Here is a 21376-nt window from a genome sequence, read left to right as displayed (position 1 = left end):
CCGAGGACATCTCCGTGGTCATGTGGCCGGCATGACTAGACGCCAAAGGCGCACGGAACGCTGTTACCTTCCCACCGTAGTGGTCCCTATTTTTCTACTTGCATTTTTACGTGCTTTCGAACTGCTAGGTTGGCAGAAGCTGGGACGAGTAACAGGCGCTCACTCTGTTACGCGGCACTCGGGATTCGACCCGCCAAACTGCCGACCTTCTGATCGACAAGCTCAGCGTCCTAACCCACTGAGCCACCGCGTCCCGTGGAAATATTTACCTTTGCCTAAAATAGTCCCTAGCAGTTAGAACAAACAATCCTGGGTTTACTTAATTGATCATTTGATTCTCTTTTGCTTATTATAAAAGGTTACAAAGATAATCCTGGTTCCAATTAAATCCCATTTACTCAGGAGGGCACAGGGTCTGTGAACTTACCTATGAAGCAGGCTTTTCATGTGATCACACAAGAATGCAGTGGGTAAATGTGCTTCAGAGCCGTGTGTCCAACTTCCTTGGTTTTTGCAGCTTCTGGATTTTTTTTTAGTTCACAAACTAAATCCTTGTGCTGCAGTGGCCTCTGAAACAGGGTAATAGATTTAAATTAATAGTGCTCATCCAGAAATTCATTTATTTGTATACCTGCCATTAAAACATCTAGAGCAGGGGTGTCAAACTCAATTTCACTGAGGGCCGCATCAGCATTGTGGTTGCCCTCAGGGGGCCGGGCGGGTGTGGCCTGGGTGGGTGTGGCCTAACTGGGTGGGCGTGGCTAGAGTGCGTATGGCCTACTGGGTGGGCATGGCCATCTCTACATCGTTTGCATCAAGGGGGCCTATGGGGTCCTGGGCAGGAGTGGGACAGATCTGAGGGTCTCTGGCAGAAGGAGGGTCTCTGGGCCAGGGCCAAGGCAGTGGGGGCCGTTCCCTCACTCTTTCCAGGATGGCTTTCGCGGGCCGCATGAAACCACTTCACGGGCCGGATCTGGCCCCCGCGCCTTGTGTTTGACATGTCTGATCTAGAGCCTTGGTGGAGCAGTGGGCTAATGCCTCCTTAAGTAACACCAGCTGCCTGCAATTAGTGCAGGTTCGCATCCCACCAGGCTCAAGGTTGACTCAGCCTTCCATCCTTCCGAGGTAGGTAAAATGAGGACCCAGATTGTTGGGGGCAATTAAGCTGACTTTGTAATAATGCCGCTTGGGGTGTGTGTGAAATCCCTAATAAGCAGGCATATACATAGAATGAAGGCTACTGCTAAGCTTGTAAGCCGCCCTGAGTATTCGGAGAAGGGCGGGATATAAATGGAATTAAAATTTTTTAAAAAATAAAGCCTTACAAGAGACATAAAACTACACAGCAACACTCTCTCCAATTTCAATGAAACAATCATTTTAAAATGATACAATCTGACCATGGTTTCTATAAATATGTTTGATCTGATGCTAATAAAAAAGAATATAGCTATAAGGGATTATTAGGTGGAATGCTAAAAGTATGGGATGAATGCGGAAAAAAATCAGATTTATCACTACTTGTTTTGATATTAAATATTTAACTTTGTGAAGGATGAACAAAGATACTTGAACAATGGAGAGTGTATTTATACAGACTTCAAGAATTATTAATAAAACAAAAATGAAGTCCTCTGAGATTCTCTCTCAAAATGGTAAGAGACAAATCAGTGGTTTTAATATGTAAAAATATTCCCAAAGGAATTCCAAAGTAAGGTTTGACCAATTAAAAAAAACATATAATATGAAATCTATCACACAAAACTCAGATCAACAAGTTTCTGTTGAAGTATGATTCAGAAAATGAACAAGTTTAGACTATATGTTCAAACGGATGCAGAAGTTTAACAGAACAATTGATATCCCACACTGGAAATACCATCTAGATTCTAGAACCTTTATTATTAACATTACACTTATTTTTCTAAAAAGAGCTAGAAATGCAATAATCATGTTGGATCATTCTTCCACATTTGGTAACAGTGTTGTAAGGCAATTCCACCATTCTGGAAAAGAATTTATAATAGAATGAAATAGATGTTAAAGATGGATTTTTCCTTTCCGTCTGCTATTTTTTTATAAATTAATATTAAACCTTATGTTCCTACAATATATACTGAACTGAGTTTGTATAGTACTATATATGGGATCATATGCTAGAATACCCTTTCTTACTAAAAGCATGAATAGTTTCTCCTATAGAAAAATGGCAAATTAAGTTATGGAATTATGCAACAATGTCAAAGCGACTTTAGAAAACAAATTTGTTATTGAATTTAACTGAGTTTCAGGGTTCCTTCTAATATAAAAATATAACATCTAATCTATAAACATTAATTTTGGTGATTTGCTAAATTGTTAAAAAAATTTCATACTGTAGAACGTATTATTTTTCTTCTTTGAGTTGTAATTTATAAATCCATTTATACTGGATTTATTGTAAATTATTGTACAATGATTTGATTGTCATTTGATTTATTTTAACACCGATTCCAATTTTCAAAACAAAATATTTAGTATTAATGTCATTTCAATTTAATATTTTGTTACTGTAGTTTCATTGTGCTTCTAAACTTTTTTATGTACAACTTGCTTTTTCTATACATTTCCTGATTCTTTTCTGATTATATTATTAACCTTAATTAAAATCTTCAGATACTTAGTAAACAATAAAAAAACAATATGCCAAGGAGTAAAACATAACTATAGACTACCAAAAGTGTTTTAAAGCAATTTCATTCCAGGAAGAACACCACTTTTGAGAAAAAGACATTGGAAATTAAACAATTATAGGACCTGTCTGAAACCGTGAACTATTCAGGCCATGTATAGCTTATGACAGGGGTCCCCAACCCCGAGTCCGTGGACCAGCACCGGGCCGCAGAAACAAGCAAAGCCCCATCCGCGGGATGCAGGCAGTACATCTCTCCACGGAACCGGTCCCTGGTGCCCAAAAGGTTGGGGACCTCTGGCCTATGAGATAGTGATGTGCACAAACGTGGAAAACAACCATCAGCCCTTCCTCTCTTGCACCTACCATGCCTGAAATGGGGCAGCATGGATGAGATGGTCACCCATTGGCTTTCAGTAAATGGATGTTTTGGAGCCATTTTGTAACAGAAAACAACCCTCCACGGTAGACCTTTGGTGAAAGAACCACGCACTGTGGCCAACACTTCAAACACAATCCACTACCTACAAATGGCTGTCTTCTTCCAGGTGAATTATAACAGAAAGTATAGGTAATCCTCGACCATAACTGCTGAAAATTTCCATTGCTAAGCAAGACCGTTGTTAAGTGAGTATTGCCCAATTTTACGACCTTTCTTGCCACAGTTGTTAAGTGAATCACAGCAGTTGCTAAGTTAGTAACACCATTGTTAAGTGAATCTGGCTTCCCCATTGACTCTGCTTGTCAGAAAATCGCAAAAGGTGATCACATGACCCCAGGCCACTGCTATTGTCATTTATATATGCAAGTGCCAGGCCTCCAAATTTTGATCATGTGATTACAGGGATATTGCAATAGCTGTTTAAGTGTGAAACACTGTCACAAGTCACTTTTTTCAATGCTGTTGTAACTTCTTCGAATGGTCACTAAACAAATGATTGTAATTCAAGGATTACCTGCATATCACTGCATAAAAAACCATCCGAAGCAATTGAGTAAGATAACTTAATTGCATATTAGTGGATGCAGCGGTCCTTGTATCTTTAGTATTTATTTATTTATTTATTTATTTATTTATTTATTTTATTTATATACCGCCCTTCTCCCGGAGGACTCAGGGCGGTGAACAGGGCAAATATATAAAAAATACAAAAATACAAAAGTTAAAAGGAATTAAACATATGCCCAACTAAAAACAGTGAATACAAATATTAAAATAACAATAAAAAACCCCACCCATCCCCCATCAGGCCAGGCCGGCTTGTTCAAATAAGAATGTTTTTAGATCGCGACGGAAGGAGGGAAGGTCGGGCACCATCCGGAGCTCAACCGGTAACCGATTCCATAGCTCCGGGGCGCCCACAGAGAAGGACCTCCCCCTGGGGGCCACCAATCGACATTCTCTGATCGGTGGCACCCTGAGGAGGCCCTCTCTGTGGGAACGCACAGGGCGGAGGGAAGTTGATGCCGGGAGCAGGTGTTCCCTAAGGTACTCCGGACCCATGCCATGTAGGGCCTTAAACACCATTACCAGTACCTTGAATCTCACCCGGAAGGCAACTGGTAACCAATGCAGCTCACGGAGCAGAGGTGTAACATGGGAGTATCGGGAGACTCCCAACACAACTCTCGCGGCTGCATTCTGTACCAGTTGGAGCCTCCGAGTGGTCCTCAAGGGCAGCCCCATGTAGAGAGCAAAGGTTTCCAGCGTATGCAGAAAAACTAACTCGCAGGAAATAACTCAATCTCCCCGAAATAAATAGAGTATAATGAAATTACATTAATAAAAAGGTATGGTGAGGTATGCAAATCACATTTTTTAATTTCATCATTATGATTCAATTTTTGGACAGTAAATTATATCTGAACCCATTGAAATCATAGTGTCTAGTTTTGTCTATAACCTTTTATGTAATGTTTAATGTCTGGCATATAATCTTTTTTCAGGAATATATATCCTTTTCGCAACAGTCCAAGCTCAATATATCCAATGATTTTTATAAATGGAGAGATTCCAGATTTGGTGGATATTATTTCATATAATTTAAACAAACCTTGGCCAGATAAACCTTTAATTGGATTCCACTCAAATATTTTAGATTGATACATTGATTATGTATGAAGGCACCAATACCAAGGATATCCTTGTTAAAATTATATCTCTCTTATGGTGATCCATAATGTCTCGCTCTGCACAATCATCGTGACATGGTTTATTCCTTTTTTTTTAACTCAAATGTGTTGTGTGTGCCCACCACTTCTCTTTGTTTACTTCTTTTGCTCGTGAAAATGGGGCTTCCCTCAGTAGGCTGGCTTCCTCCTTCCCTGAGCTCCAGTTTGAGAAGGCAGACAACCACATAGATACAATGCCTCTCCCCAACCCTTTAAAGCAGCTGCGTCTTTGCCCCACAATGTGCGGATAACTCTTTAAAGCAATGTTTCCCAACCTTGAGCCATTTTAAGTTATATGGATTTCAACTCCCAGAATATGACAGCTAGCAATGCTGGCTAGAATATTCTGGGAGTTGAAATCCACACATCTACTTTAAACAGAGTACCACTACTTTAAAGAGAAGGCAGGCAGGTATTACACGTGGGCCCCTGGTTGCTCCAAATAACTGTCTTCCTTCCTTCCTTCCTTCCTTCCTTCCTTCCTTCCTTCCTTCCTTCCTTCCTTCCTTCCTTCCTATTGTTATCCTGATAGTGAACGACAGAGTGATCACGTGGGTCAAGTGCACACAACGTACAAGGGCGAAATGCAGTCAGCCAGCTTGTGGCTGAGTTTTTTTCACGCAAATCCAGTCATGTACAGAAAAACGACACAATCGAGGATGCACCGCTGGCGGCTGTAGTCCTCGCAGCGCCTTGGAACTTACTTCCGTGCTTGTTTTCTCCAAAGAAAAAAAATGTGGACGAACAAACAGTTAATGGAGTTGTTGGCTCAAAGTTCTTCTCTGGGACTGCAATGTAAAGTGACCTAGATCACGTGTTGGGCACATCGTATCTGGACTGCAAAATTTCAGATGACCAGTAGAGGTAGTAAAATTATCCCTTAGCTGCCATCTAATGGTCATCTGGATTTTTGCAGCTCAGATATGGAATGCTGGAAATTGACGGGGTAGGAGAGGAAAGTCTTAATGCAAAGGTAGCAGGTGGTATTAACTGGTATTCGGTGAAATACCAGTTAATGCCTTGGCAGCCTAGTTCAAGGTGCTACATGCAGCCAGCCCCAGAGTTTGGAATTCAATCTAATGAAGCCCATATATTTCTGCAGCAAACTGTATGTCGACAGTCTCTAATCCAGACATGTCAAACACAAGGCCCAGGGGCCAGATCCGGCCCGCGAAGTGGTTTCATGCGGCCCCCGAAGCCATCCTGGAAACAGTGAAGGAACAGCCCCCACTGCCTTGGCCCTGGCCCAGAGACCCTCCTCCTGCCAGAGACCCTCAGATCTGTCCCACTCCTGCCCGGGCCCCCATAGGCACCCTTGATGCCAACAATGCAGAGCTAGCCACGCCCACCCAGTAGGCCATACGCACTCTGGCCACGCCCACCCAGTAGGCCACGCCCACCCTGGCCATGCCCACCCGGCCCCCTGAGGGCAACCGCAATGCTGATGCGGCCCTCCATGAAATTGAGTTTGACACCCCTGCTCTAATCTGAAATGGCACAAAGTCCTAGTCTCCACAGCCAGTTCCAAAATCTCTGTACCACCCACCTTCTTGTGCCCAGTTTCAAATCATGTTACAATGTGACCTACAAGCCTTGGCACCGAAGCCCTCAGTCACTTTAGAAGAACTCGTTAAAAAGAAAGTGACACAAGCCATCAATTTGCCACTTAAACCTTCTCTCTTAGATTAGGAGACTACTAGAAATTCAGATTGCTGTCCCCTTGCTCCTATTCCCCTTCTAAATTTATTTATTCACCATACAGGGAGTGCAGAATTATTAGGCAAATGAGTATTTTGACCACATCATCCTCTTTATGCATGTTGTCTTACTCCAAGCTGTATAGGCTCGAAAGCCTACTACCAATTAAGCATATTAGGTGATGTGCATCTCTGTAATGAGAAGGGGTGTGGTCTAATGACATCAACACCCTGTAACAGGTGTGCATAATTATTAGGCAACTTCCTTTCCTTTGGCAAAATGGGTCAAAAGAAGGACTTGACAGGCTCAGAAAAGTCAAAAATAGTGAGATATCTTGCAGAGGGATGCAGCACTCTTAAAATTGCAAAGCTTCTGAAGCGTGATCATCGAACAATCAAGCGTTTCATTCAAAATAGTCAACAGGGTCGCAAGAAGCGTGTGGAGAAACCAAGGCGCAAAATAACTGCCCATGAACTGAGAAAAGTCAAGCGTGCAGCTGCCAAGATGCCACTTGCCACCAGTTTGGCCATATTTCAGAGCTGCAACATCACTGGAGTGCCCAAAAGCACAAGGTGTGCAATACTCAGAGACATGGCCAAGGTAAGAAAGGCTGAAAGACGACCACCACTGAACAAGACACACAAGCTGAAACGTCAAGACTGGGCCAAGAAATATCTCAAGACTGATTTTTCTAAGGTTTTATGGACTGATGAAATGAGAGTGAGTCTTGATGGGCCAGATGGATGGGCCCGTGGCTGGATTGGTAAAGGGCAGAGAGCTCCAGTCCGGCTCAGACGCCAGCAAGGTGGAGGTGGAGTACTGGTTTGGGCTGGTATCATCAAAGATGAGCTTGTGGGGCCTTTTCGGGTTGAGGATGGAGTCAAGCTCAACTCCCAGTCCTACTGCCAGTTTCTGGAAGACACCTTCTTCAAGCAGTGGTACAGGAAGAAGTCTGCATCCTTCAAGAAAAACATGATTTTCATGCAGGACAATGCTCCATCACACGCGTCCAAGTACTCCACAGCGTGGCTGGCAAGAAAGGGTATAAAAGAAGGAAATCTAATGACATGGCCTCCTTGTTCACCTGATCTGAACCCCATTGAGAACCTGTGGTCCATCATCAAATGTGAGATTTACAAGGAGGGAAAACAGTACACCTCTCTGAACAGTGTCTGGGAGGCTGTGGTTGCTGCTGCACGCAATGTTGACGGTGAACAGATCAAAACACTGACAGAATCCATGGATGGCAGGCTTTTGAGTGTCCTTGCAAAGAAAGGTGGCTATATTGGTCACTGATTTGTTTTTGTTATGTTTTTGAATGTCAGAAATGTATATTTGTGAATGTTGAGATGTTATATTGGTTTCACTGGTAAAAATAAATAATTGAAATGGGTATATATTTGTTTTTTGTTAAGTTGCCTAATAATTATGCACAGTAATAGTCACCTGCACACACAGATATCCCCCTAAAATAGCTATAACTAAAAACAAACTAAAAACTACTTCCAAAAATATTCAGCTTTGATATTAATGAGTTTTTTGGGTTCATTGAGAACATGGTTGTTGTTCAATAATAAAATTAATCCTCAAAAATACAACTTGCCTAATAATTCTGCACTCCCTGTATTTATATACGGTAGCTGCCCATCTCACAATCAAATGACTCTGGGTGGCAGACAAGTTAAAAACCAAAGATACAAGTTCATTTTATTATTGCTAATATTAAAAACTTGACAAGTATGAAAAGCACAAAAAAGGTACTTTAAATTCAAGTGCTTTTAATTTTTGATTGGCTTCTCGTAATCGCTTTTGTTTTCCTCCTACTTTCATAGATGTGGTCACTAGGCAACTAAGACTATAATTCTAGGTGCACAATGCAAGAAGCCCCATTTAATTTGGTGTAGAGATTGCTTAGCAGCAGACGCTGCAGGAGCTTTTGCTCTGTAACAGAGAGGTCCGCAACTTTTGGGGCACCAGGGACCGTTTCCGTGGAGAAAGGTTTTTCCATGGATCGGAGAGTGCTTGGTTTTGTGTGCTGCCTGCATCCCACGGATGGGGCTTTGCTTGTTTGTGTGGACTGACTGTTGGCATGCCGCAGCCCGGTACTGGTCTACGGACTGGGGGTTGGGGACCCCTGCTCTATAATGTCAAAAAGTAGAAGGATTTTGATGGCCCCTTTTCCAACTAACAAATTTTATTAAAAAGGCATAAGTTTTATCAGCTACTCCTAATTTTCTAGAATTAGGTGACAGACTGTCCAGGCACCTTGGCTGAAACTGAGCAAAGCCTTTTGAAACATGCAGATAATCCTCGACTTTCAACCACAACTGAGACCAAAATTTCCATTGCTAAGCAAGGTGGGCTGTTAAGTGGATTACGCCTAATTTTACAACCTTTTTTTTTTTTGCTGTGGATGCTAAACAAATCACTGCAGATGTTAAGCAAATCACCTGATCATTAAGCAATTCAGCTTCTCCCACTGACTTAGTTTCTCAGGAACCATCTGGGAAGATCACAGATGGTGATCACATAACCCTGGAATGTAATATAAACATTGGAAATACATGATGGTCACTAAGCACCTGAATTTTGATTACGTGACAGAGAGATGCTGCAACAGTTGCAAATGTGAGGACTGGCCATAAATCACATTTTTCAGTGTGGCTGTAACTTTGAACAGTCACTAAACAAATGGTTGTAACGTGAGTACTATCTGAAGTTTATTTCCTTTACCAGCTAACTGTTAGCTCAACTTAACTTTACAGGCAATTATCTTCAGGTTTGCTACTGACTGAGTACCTTTGACCAGACCTCTTGGTCTGTGCCACAGTAGGTGGACTTGGATAAGCCTGGAAAAACTAAGCAGAGGTTGACTAGATCAGGCAACACAACCTTAAAAAAGGCACTACCTTCTCAACCCAGGTGTCTATGGAGATTCTGAGTCATCTAGGTCAGGGCTTTTCAACCAGTGGTACGGGTACCACCTCTGGTACACTGGCACCTGGCAGGTGGTACACGACCATCCTCGAAAAGTGGTAGCGGGGAAGGGGAATGAGCTGAACCAGAGGCAGCACCGCACAAACCTGAGTGAGAGAGATGGCTGGAGCTGCAGGGCTGTCAGGGCTCAGCGGAAGCGTCAGGATCAGGAGGAAGAGCACCGCTGGGCGGGCAGGCAGGTGTCTTGCTCGGCTGTGGCTTGGGGGGCACTTTTTTCAGTGCCACTGTAACTTCGAACAGTCACTAAGCAAACTGTTGTAAGTCGAGGACTACCAGACTTCATCACTTTTTTCCTTTTTTTTTTTGGTCATCAAGTTTTTGACACCTTGCTAGCGACTGGTGGTACTCGGATGTTGCCATATCCTAAAAGTGGCACAATGGGTGAAAAAGTTGAAAAGCCCTGGACTAGATCAGAACATAGATGAAAAGCAATCCAAAATTATCGGAGTTAGGGAAGGAAAAAGAAAGCCTAAGAAGAATCCATATTGTGGAATCACAGACACATTTATGGACTCATTAGCAAATTAGTCTGACTTGAAGGAGTATACTAACCCACATGTAACAAACCATAATTTATGGAATTAACACAACAGCTGGAGTTCACAGAATACAGGGAACTGCATGCTCAGCATACTGACAGGATTGAAAACAGTTTGGTCTGTATTTATATGGTATACTTTGGCCACCTAATGAGAAGGCAGGACTCACTGGAGAAGAGCCTAATGCTGGGAAAGGTTGAGGGCAAGAGAAGAAGGGGACGACAGAGAATGAGGTGGCTGGATGGAGTCACTGAAGCAGTAGGCGTGAGCTTAAAGGGACTCCAGAAGATGGTACAGGACAGGAAGGCCTGGAGGAACGTTGTCCATAGGGTTGCGATGGGTCGGACACGACTTCGCAAGTAACAACATTTCCCAGGGTTAACTGAAATGTAGTTTATTCAACTTATTTTTTTATCGTTTACTCAATGCCTTGTATAGGAACTCATCTCACAAGCAGGGTTCCCCCCCACACACCTAAAATGTGGTTATTAATCTTTTTGTGGTCCAGAGTAGGCAACAATAAATAAATTAGTGACACATGTAAACAAGGACACTGTATATATGAAACCCCAGAAATGTTTCCCCAAAAAATGCAGTTATGTGGCACGGGGGAAATTTTGCACCTAAAAACTTTGTTCAGTCACTACATAGCAACTGGGTTATTTTGACCTTCTTTCAGATATTTTGTAACTGAATCAATCATTTCAGGCCAGTAGTTTGTTTTTTTTAAACTAACCTAACTCTGTGTTGTCAGGGACGCGGTGGCTCAGTGGGTTAGGACGCTGAGCTTGTCGTTCAGAAGGTCGGCAGTTTGGCGGGTCGAATCCCGAGTGCCGCGTAACAGAGTGAGCGCCTGTTACTCGTCCCAGCTTCTGCCAACCTAACAGTTCGAAAGCACATAAAAATGCAAGTAGAAAAATAGGGACCACTACGGTGGGAAGGTAACAGCGTTCCGTGCGCCTTTGGCGTCTAGTCATGTCGGCCACATGACCACAGAGTCGTCCTCGGACAAGTGCTGGCTCTTCGGCTTTGAAACGGAGATGAGCACCGGCCCCTAGAGTTGGAAACGACTAGCACGCATGTGCGGGGGAACCTTTACCTTTACCTTTTAACTCTGTGTTGTTTTATATTGACTGAATGTGCATTTACTTAAGATTAGCAGTCATAGAGCCGTCACTTTTCTAAATAAATGAATAAACCCAACCTTCCTCAGAGTTGTTATGGGGAAAGACAAGGAGGAAGTAGCACTATATGCTTACACATAGCTCCTATATAAAAGGCAAGAATACATTCAATTGGCAGGCTGTTGTGCAAACCCAACCAATATGCTGAGTTATGTTTTAATGTGCCATATGATTTCAACCAATTAAATCAGGGTTTTCAAACTTTTTCAGGCCATAGCACCTGTTGGTTAAGGCCAAAATTTCTAAAGCCTGATCAAGGGGCAAAGCTCTAGTAGTGATAGAAAATTGGCTGCCCTGGAGTGAACTATTTGTACCCTTAGTTTCTCATGGAATTCCGTCAAGTTCTCATGGTACAACTAACCTAGTTTGAAAACTCCTATAAACTAAGCCAATGAACCTGTTTATGTTATGCAAAGGCAGTCACTGAGTGCTCACATCCAGGGTCTAACTACATCACCAGAGGAGACAGATGTTCATCATGAATAAGAATGTGGTATAACCATAACGCTGTTGAAACAGATGCTCCAAGGGAATTCCTGACTGGGCTTGAGTTTTATTACAGCATACTCTGGAATGAGTCCTTTGCCAGGGCTGTCAATGGAAGTGTCTCCAAACTAATTTGCTTTTTTACTATGGAAAAAATTCCTCCTAAATTCTTATCACCATCATGGGCACATCTGTTACTCCTTTGGAATAAAAACTACTCCACCCTTAACCCCAAACCACACACTACAATTGCTTGTGTCTAAATACTGTTGAGTCCATGGGAAACTGATCTCTGCCTTTAGCCACATACATTTATTTCCCAGACTTTCTCCCTCACACATGCACAAGCAAACATACTAATATCCCAGGCTGTATTTGCACAACACATGTCCCTATGATTAACTGAATCAATTTCTTACCTCATTTTTCTAAGGTTAAAGCTAACCAACATTTGTTATATCATGAGAATGCAACCTTAGACACAAATTTCCATCTGGCTAAGTCCATAGCAAATTATTCCAGATTTCCCCCCCCCCATTTCAATAGCATATTTTAGGTAGGAAGTATATTTGGCAGCTGTTAGCATTAAACAAGTGGTTAACAGTTTTGTGACAGGGAAAAATCTGTACAGTAAATTAATTCCTTTGCCATCGAAGGAACAATCCAAACTTAGCCCCACAAGTTTGCCTTGTGGGGCAAACTAACTAACAGATTTCTTTCACAGATTAATACACATCTGGTTTGACCTGTTGATAATCTTTCCATGCTTGGTTCAGCACATCCTTGAAACTATGGGCATCTGTGACATATGATTGAAAATTGCAAGGTGGTGAACATGGCATTGCAATCAAAGCCTTATCCCCTTTATAAGGGCTGACAAACTTAGATTCTCCCACCCAAGCACCATTGTTTGCACCCAATTCCAAATATAGCTCCACTGCTACACATAGGTATTATAATAATGTATGGGATATATTTACAGGCCAACCTATTAATATGTAGAATACAAACTAAGAGAGTTGGAAGGAACCTTGGAGGTCTTCCTAGTCCAACCTGCTGCCCAAGCTGGTGACTCTATCATTCCTGACAAATGTCTATCCAATCTCTTCTTAAAATCTTAAAGGAGCACCCACAAATTCTGAAAGCCAGCCGCTCCAATGATTGTTCTGGCAGGAAATATCTCTATATACATATACATACCAGTATACACACACACACATATATACATATACACACAGAGAAATTAAAAATAAATTTTAATAGTTTTAATATATCATAGGGGTTTTGAACCTTCACAGTACAACTGCCAACTGAGAACTTGCAGAGGTAGGGGCAAAACCTAGAGCAGTTTTTTTTCTTTTATCTGCACAAAATTAATTGGGTTTAAAATTAAAAAGACAATCTTTCTGACCCATAATTTGAGAATTCCTATATCAAGGCACAATTCCTAATACAGAGCCAATGTGATGCGGTGGCCGGGGTGTAGATGTGGAGGATGCCCAGGGTGTGTATGAGTTGTCACTTGAGAAGGCTAACTAAGGTTCTATTTTAGTGATGGCCAAGCGCTGAAGTGGCCACTAAAAAAACCCAGCATTTTTTTTTAAAAAAAAATCCAATCCCAAAGCTTTTTCTCATGGATGAACAGTGACAGAATTCATTTTAAGATAAAGCATTTCTTGATCCTGGTTTCATCATGTACACTACCTTTATCACCAGCAATAACAGACATTTCATTCCAGGTGAGCGAACCTCACCTCAACTTCACATGCATTCAGGTAAGTCCTTGACTTACAACCATCCATTTAGTGACCAAAGTTACAACAGCACTGAAAAATGTGACTTATGACTCTTTTTCACACAACTGCTGTGTGATCAAACTTTGGATGCTTAGCAAAAGGTTTAAATTTATGACGGTTGCGGTGTCCCTGAGACATGTGATGACCTTTTGACAAACAAAGTCGAGGGGGAAGCCAGTTTTACTTAACCATGTTACTAACTTAACTGCAGTGATTCACTTAACAACTGTGGCAAGAAAGGTCATAAAATGGGGCAAAACTCACTTCACTGTCTTGCTTAGCAACCGATGTTTTTGGCTGAATTGTGATCCCAAGTCGAAGATCACCGGAATTTGTGAACCCCAAGGATCTCCCCACCATCTGCTACCTAAAGCCAACAGTTCACTTCACCTTAGGCAAGACTGTTTGACAGATCAATCTCTTATTCTGTATGCCTTCAGAAGTTGGGGTGGGTGGGGGAGAACATTTGCAGTTGGCAAATTTTGCAGCCCCCAAATTCCAAACGCTCTACTAATAAACCTGCAAGTGTCAAAACAGGTTACAGCAACTATTCCTTCTTTAAGCATTCCTTCAGAAAGCCTAACATCCTGGATCACCTCTGCACCAAAACAGATGGGATGTTGTGGATTTAATTATTCCATCAAGAATTCTAACAAGTGAATTCCAGTGCCTGTGTCAAGGGGTTCCGTCGGCAGAAAGCAAGCATTGAAATTGTATAAATAAAACACGCTTTTAACCCCGAGTCGAACGAAAAGCCTAGAGTCGGTACACACCGTTTAATACGTTCATACTGCAATCCCTCTCCTGCCTGACATTTTACGCCATAAGAGCCCCCTCCCCTCCGCCCCTTTTTTCCCTAAATCGGGAGCTATGCAGAACGCCCTTTGCCTCGGCACCCCTGGGTCTCATCAGCCATTTTCGACAGGTAGCAGACCGAACTCCAACAGGGGAAGCAAATCGGCAATAAAGAGATACTGGCGCGCCTACCCGGCTGGGCTGGAAAAGGAAAGGCGCTTTTAATCTTTGCAGCCCTTCGCTGCTTTCGAATCCCAGCGACGGGATCCGGCGCTTCTTCTCCCTCGTGTGCCCCGCGGATCTTCTGCCCACCTTGCCCCGATTCTGCCCTCCTTACCGTTCTTTTGCATCCCGACGTATCGGCTCTACCGTGGCACGAGGAGCCCAAATCCTGGCTTGCGGGCTATTTGCAAGCGTGGCCACGTTGCATCAGCCAGCCCTCAGGGCGGGAAGGGGCGAGGCGGAACCAGGCCCAATCGCCGCACCCGCCTCGCGTTATGGGGAGGCGCGTCCTTTCCTGGTCATATCAATGTTGCTCCTGTGTTTTTTTTAAAGGCGAGGCGGTGGGGGGGGGAGGCGATCCGGGTTCTAAATTTGAAGTTTTCATGGGGGGGGGGGAGAGTGAGTATATAGAAAGGGCTTCCGCCAAGGTGGACGTTACTCGCTTGCTCACCAGCGCTTGTCCAAGGACGTCTCCGTGGTCATGTGGCTGGCATGACTAGATGCCAAAGGCGCACGGAAGGCTGTTACCTTCCCACCGGAGTGGTCCCTATTTTTCTATTTGCATTTTTACGTGCTTTCGAACTGCTAGGTTGGCGGAAGCTGGGATAGGTGCTCACTCTGTTATGCGGCACTCGGGATTCGACCTGCCAAACTGTCGACCTGATCGACAAGCTCAGCGTCCTAACCCACTGAGCCACCCCGTCCCTTAGAGTAGAGTGCACAGGTGGCCTTCCACTGATGACCGCAACTGAGCCCAACCTTTCTGTCGCTAAGCGAGACAGTCGTTAAGGGAGCTTCACCCTATTTTATGACTTTTCTTGCCACACTTGTTCAGCAAACGGCTGCAGTTGTTCAAGTGGTAAGGCCACAGGTCTGCAACCCACGGCTCCGGAGCTGCATGCGGCTCTTTCAGCCGTCTCCTGCGGCTCCCAGTCCTCTGCCATGTGCAGTCCCCCCCCCAAAAAAAAAGTGGGACTAAAAAAGTTCAACCAATCAATTCAAATATGCAGGGTATATTGGCTCCACTCTTCAGTCAAACCCTGTTCTGCGCATGTGCACACATTTTTGGCGGCTCCCAGTTTTTCCTTTTGTGAGGGAACCGGTTCCGAGTGGCTCTTTCACTGTTTCAGGTTGCTGACCCCTGGGTAAGGCTGTTGTTTAAAATGAATCTGCCTGCCTCCTTGACTGTTGCTTGTCAGAAGGTGGCAAAAGGGGAATCCCATGAGTCTGGGATACGGCAACTGTTATAAGCGTGGGTTAGTTGCCATGAGTCTGAATTTTGATCATGTGACCACCGGGATACTGCAACGATTGTAAGTGTGAAAAATGGTCAAAAGTCACTTTTTTCACTCCTGTTGTAACTTCAAACAGTCACTAAGTGCATTGTTGTAAGTTGAGGACAACCTGTACCTGGTTCATTAGCCATGGTTAGCACAACGTGTGAATCGGATAAAAAGCATGGCGGGGATGTCGTCATCTTTTATGCCGTTGTCCTTCCTATATTCATTCTGGGTAAATGTGGTTGCACCTAAGAGAACCTCTGGCAATCTTCTTCCACTTGGAGTCCTTCAGATTAGGGCAGGGTGTCAAACTCGCAAGGTCATGTGACATATTGTGACTTTTTTGCCATTGCCGGCAACAGGGTGGGTGCAGCTGTGATGCATCTGGCCTGCAGGCCGACAATTTGACACTACCAGATCTGGGCTGCAAACAATGTGACAAACACTAGAGGGCAGCAGTGAGATAAAGATAACTTTTTGCTACCACCTAGCGGCAGTATCTATTGCAGTCTAAATCAGCTCTGTTTCAATGATCATTGTCAGCTATAAATGAGAAATTCAGTACATATTTGGTTGGTTACAGTAGATAAGGAAGTCTCAATATTTTTTAAGGGTCATACAGTGGTACCTTGGTACTCATTGTTAAATTGATTCCAGGAGGCACGATGAGTAGCAAAAATGGTGAGTACAAAGAAATTTTTCTCATAAAATATGTAGTGAATCATAAGGTAGCTGACGCCAAGAAGTTCTAGCTTGTGCATTGAGTACCAGAACAAAATTTTCATGTCAAAATGCATTGAGTGCCAAATTCAATGAATTTCAAAGCAGTTGAGTACCAAGGTACCACTGTATTTAACGGCCTCTGCACAATCAGGTAATTCATTCAACTGCAAGTATCTGTTTTATTGGACCTTTTTTTTAAACAGGTGGACATGATTAAAGAAAATGAGAAAGAGGAAGGAATAAAGAAAGAGGAAAAGAAATATACTATTTTGAAAGAAATGAAGTGAAAGAACAGCACTTCCTAGTATGAAACTGTCAGTGGAATGCAATTGCCATTGTACGTATTGTGGTAGCATCACTATTAAGGAAAATTATTTTATTCATATATTTTGTTAATAGAACATTAGGAAGCCTGAAAGGAATTTTTCCCCCCAAATCTCCTAATAAAGAGAATTAGGTTTACAAGGCAAACTTCTTGGTAATAGAACGTTTATAAAATTAACTGAGTTAACTAGGTACACACAACCCAACTGAGCCATAGTTAACAATATACTGGAAATGACCAGGCTAAGCCACAGGGAGGGGTCAAATGCATCATTAGTTTGGAAACCCTTCATGCCCACAAGAGATTTATATCCAGCCCACCTTGAATTCCATTGGTTCTTATCTACTGCCAATTTGCTTTGACTGTTAGTAGCTCAGATTCTTGTAGTGAGCTAGCATGGATTAAACCTGTACTCATTTGAACAACCCAGGTTCCTGATTTCTTGTACCTGACACAATATTTAGGTTAATGTGTCGCAAAAGTCTGATCATTGCAAAAAAAAAGTATATAAAGTAGGAAGTCTATCATAGCAGAATAATGAATACAGCCAATTGTAGCTAAATGAAAACCATGATTACAAAATGGGTGGCCCAGTTCCTGAGCTGTTGGACATAAGAATCACAGATTAAAGAGAACTTTTCTAATTTGTAACATATTAATGTTAGCATCTATCTTGTCACTAATAAATTAAATAAAAAATATTAAACTTGTATGCCACCTGGCTCTTAACAATTCTGGGCAGCTCACAACAATCAAATTAAAAATATATACAATAAAATCACTGATGATGCACTGATTAAGTTACCTAGTTTGGTGATGAAACGTCTGCAAGAAACCCACCAAGCTGGGAGTGCACCAATAAATACAATAAAATCAGTAAAACATTTTATGATTAGGTTGTAAACGTTACAGTGCATTGTAAACCAAGTAAATCCCCTTATGATTCAGGAGAGATTATGCAATCTTTTGCCTGGGTGGGGAGCTGTAATTCCTCTCTCTGTCTTGCTAAGAGGTTAAATGAGGCATGAATTTGTGAACCTGGAATGTGGAAATGTGGAAGAGTGCAATCTTTTTATCCCTTTTTAGCATGGGAAAAGAATTTGAGGGGAAAGCTTTATGTATTCTGCTAACATCTGGTGTCTATTTTGTACACCAGCCCTATGAGTAGGCCATGTTGAGTCCAAAGTCACCCCAATGACTGAGGATGGATTGAAAACGCAGGTCTTGCCACTCTGAATCCAGTGACTTCACTCACTCATTTTGCCTGTTATCTTTATTCTATATGTAGCAGATTGTGCTTCTGTGAGCCAAGAGAGAATCAATCCAATATGCTACAGGTAGTCCTTGACTTACAACCATTCATTTAGTGACCATTCAAAGTTACAATGGCACTGAAAAAAGTGACCTATGACTGTTTTTCACACTTATACGACCATTGCACCATCCCAGTAGCCATGTGATCCAAGTATGGATGCTTGGCAACTGGCCTGTACTGTATTTATGAGGGTTGCAGAGCCCCGGGATCCCTTTGGTGACCTGACAAGCAAAGTCAATGGGGTAGCCAGATTCACTTAACAACCATGTTACTCACTTAACTATTGCAGTGATTCACTTAATTTACTTAAGAAAGGTCGTAAAATGGGGCACGACTCAGTTAATAACTGTCTTACTTAACAAAAGAAATTGTGGTCATAAATCGAGGACTATCTATAGTTAACAATTTCCTAGAGTTACAATCAATGTCTGTGATCTTAAAAACTTATGCTTGTTTTCATTTTTAACCACCGTGCTTTTAGTCCGAAATTAGATGAAAAACAGGATCTAGTTTTTTATACCTCTGCTCCAGTTTTCCAGTTTCTCTGAAGGTACAAAGTTATACTATAAATTATTATATATTGTATATATATATATATATATATATATATATATATATATATATGTATTACATACTATAGATATAAATTAAATCAGTTTGAATACAAGTAAATGGATTGTTGCTTGCTTAGTACAGCCATAAACTACTGGCTGTGTCTTAACAATATGAAGTTTGCAATATAGTTCACTATACAACATAAAAAATATGATTTAACCATAATTGTGAGTTTGTTTGTTTATTTATTTATTTATTTACTTATTCCCAAAGGACTCAGGGCGGTTTACAAGGCAAAATTTAAAAACAATCCAATATAAAATTAAAATAAATTAAGATAAATTAAATTAAGTCTAGCCACAAAAATTAAATCACAATTTAAAAACATTAAACCCCTCAGTCCAGACCAGATAGCTCAAAGAGCCAGGTTTTTAGGTCCCGGCGAAATGAACGAAGGTCGGGGGCAGTCCGGAGTTCCGTTGGCAGTTGATTCCATAGGGCAGGCGCGCCCTCCGAGTACCTCATTATTTTTGATTATTCTAACGCTACTCAAGATCAGATGCAGATTTGTTTTTGCATGTAAAACCAGGAGAAAAAACAATGGTTGTTCTGGGGAAATAGGACGAAGATGTGTTAGATATGTTCGCCAGTTCGAGTTATTTGTAAAAAAAAAAAGAGGGATACAAATAAATAAATAAATAAAGTGCTTGGGATTAGACATGCTTGGGATAAACACATGTCTATCATCTGACAAAAATTAAAAATAAGCACAGAAATAAATAAAAACTATAAATCAATCAATAAAATGCAAATTTAATAATTAAAAATAAATTCATTCAAAAGAAAACAAAAACAAGAAAAACTTAAAGGGCAGACTCAGTGGGTTACTGGTTATTTTTCGGCCCTCAGTTTTCTGTTTCTAAATAAATAAAATTAAATTAAATCCCAGGGTTGTAGGCTCGGCTGAAAAATCAGAAAATCAACTTGAAAGAAGATGGCAAATGACCTTTCGCCTGGCCAAGAGAACTACCTAGCATTCCATTAAATTAGCCAGGAATTGAACATGAAAAAGCCTATACATATATTTACTACATTAATTTAGTTTCCTTATTTTTCTACAGCACAGAACTATAATTATAACAGACAGCATTGCACAAACCCAGACAGTAAGCATTCTTGCCTCTATGTGTCTTGCAGACCATTTCCTTCACACGTGAGATGTGGTTTAACTGTTTTCAGAACATCATGCTTCCTGCCTGAAGAACTTTTATGATCTGAAAGTTGTCCCAGGAAGGCGGAATAATGGCTGCATTCAGTTATGTCAGTGAAAAAAGTCTTTTATGACCGCTTTTCACACTTATGACCATTGCAGCATTCCAAGTTAAAACAGGTGGAAACGAACTGATATTTATGAAGGTTGCAGCGTCCCAGGGTCACGTGATCAGCTTTTGAAACCACCTGCCAAGCAAAGTCAACGGGGAAGCCCAGATTCACTTAAGGACCGTGTTACTCACTTAACGGCAGTGTTTCACTGAACAACCGTGGCAGGAAAGGTCGTAAAATGGGGTTAAAACTCACTGAACAAATGCCTCGCTTAGCAACATAAATTTTGGGCTCAATTGTGATCGTAGGTCGAGGACTTACCTGTCCTGTGTATTATCAAACCCGCTGGCAAAATTCAGATCCCTGCTTAAAACAAAACCTAGCACAGCTTACTGAGAGTGTGAAACTTACCAGTTCCTGTGGATGGCGTTATTTGTCTCCAGTACACATTGTAATGTAGATTACACTGCCTAAGGTCCTCTAATTACTGTGGAAAACACACACAGTTTGCTGTGATCTAATGGGTGAACCCAACAAGTTGACTGGCAGTTTCCCTGGAGGAGAAGTGATGTCAACACGAATGTTCTCGGGGGGGGGGCACATAAGTCTTGCTTCGACGTAAAATTCCACGGAAGTCACCGGTATTCCCTCCCGAGTATCTTTTATTTCTATTGCTTTACTATCTAACGTGTTAGGAGCCCGGCTTCTACAGTATTATACTCCTTTGGGGAGGTTTTTTTATTATTATTATTAAAAAGTTTTACAAATACATTATAAATTGGAGCCTTGGTGGAGCAGTGGGCTAATGCCTCCTTAAGTAACACCAGCTGCCTGCAATTAGTGCAGGTTCGCATCCCACCAGGCTCAAGGTTGACTCAGCCTTCCATCCTTCCGAGGTAGGTAAAATGAGGACCCAGATTGTTGGGGGCAATTAAGCTGAATTTGTAATAATGCCGCTTGGGTGTGTGTGTGTGAAAGCCCTAATAAGCAGGCATATACATAGAATGAAGGCTACTGCTAAGCTTGTAAGCCGCCCTGAGTCTTCGGAGAAGGGCGGGATATAAATGCAATTAAAATAAATAAATAAATAAAAATAAATATAAGACCCACCCCTCCCCCTCCCCCACCCAATTTCCCCTCCCTCTGTTCCCCGACTTTCCAGAGCGTAATACAGGGTATTAACCCTAACAATCTTAAACTATAATATGCTAACTATAATAACACTTTAAAACCTATCGAACTTTAACTCTCCTTAAAAATAACTAAATAATAATAAATCTTATAAATCTACTACT

At 41.8% G+C, this 21376-nt stretch overlaps 1 protein-coding gene across 1 annotated transcript in view; it reads right to left on the bottom strand.

The window, feature by feature from the left end:
* SLC6A16 (solute carrier family 6 member 16) overlaps nt 1-14777 on the bottom strand; it is a 45074-nt gene extending 30297 nt beyond the window's left edge. Inside the window, exons 1-2 of the mRNA XM_083376573.1 lie at nt 14676-14777; nt 428-569 (exon numbers count right to left, since the gene is read on the bottom strand). The gene's annotated coding sequence lies outside the window, so the exon portion shown is untranslated. The remainder of the gene's footprint in view (nt 1-427; nt 570-14675) is intronic.
* Nucleotides 14778-21376: the final 6599 nt, after the last annotated feature.

Source organism: Vipera ursinii (assembly GCF_947247035.1).
Source record: "Vipera ursinii genome assembly, chromosome: Z".
Lineage (NCBI taxonomy): Eukaryota > Metazoa > Chordata > Lepidosauria > Squamata > Viperidae > Vipera > Vipera ursinii.
This window is presented reverse-complemented; position numbering and strand designations above follow the sequence as displayed.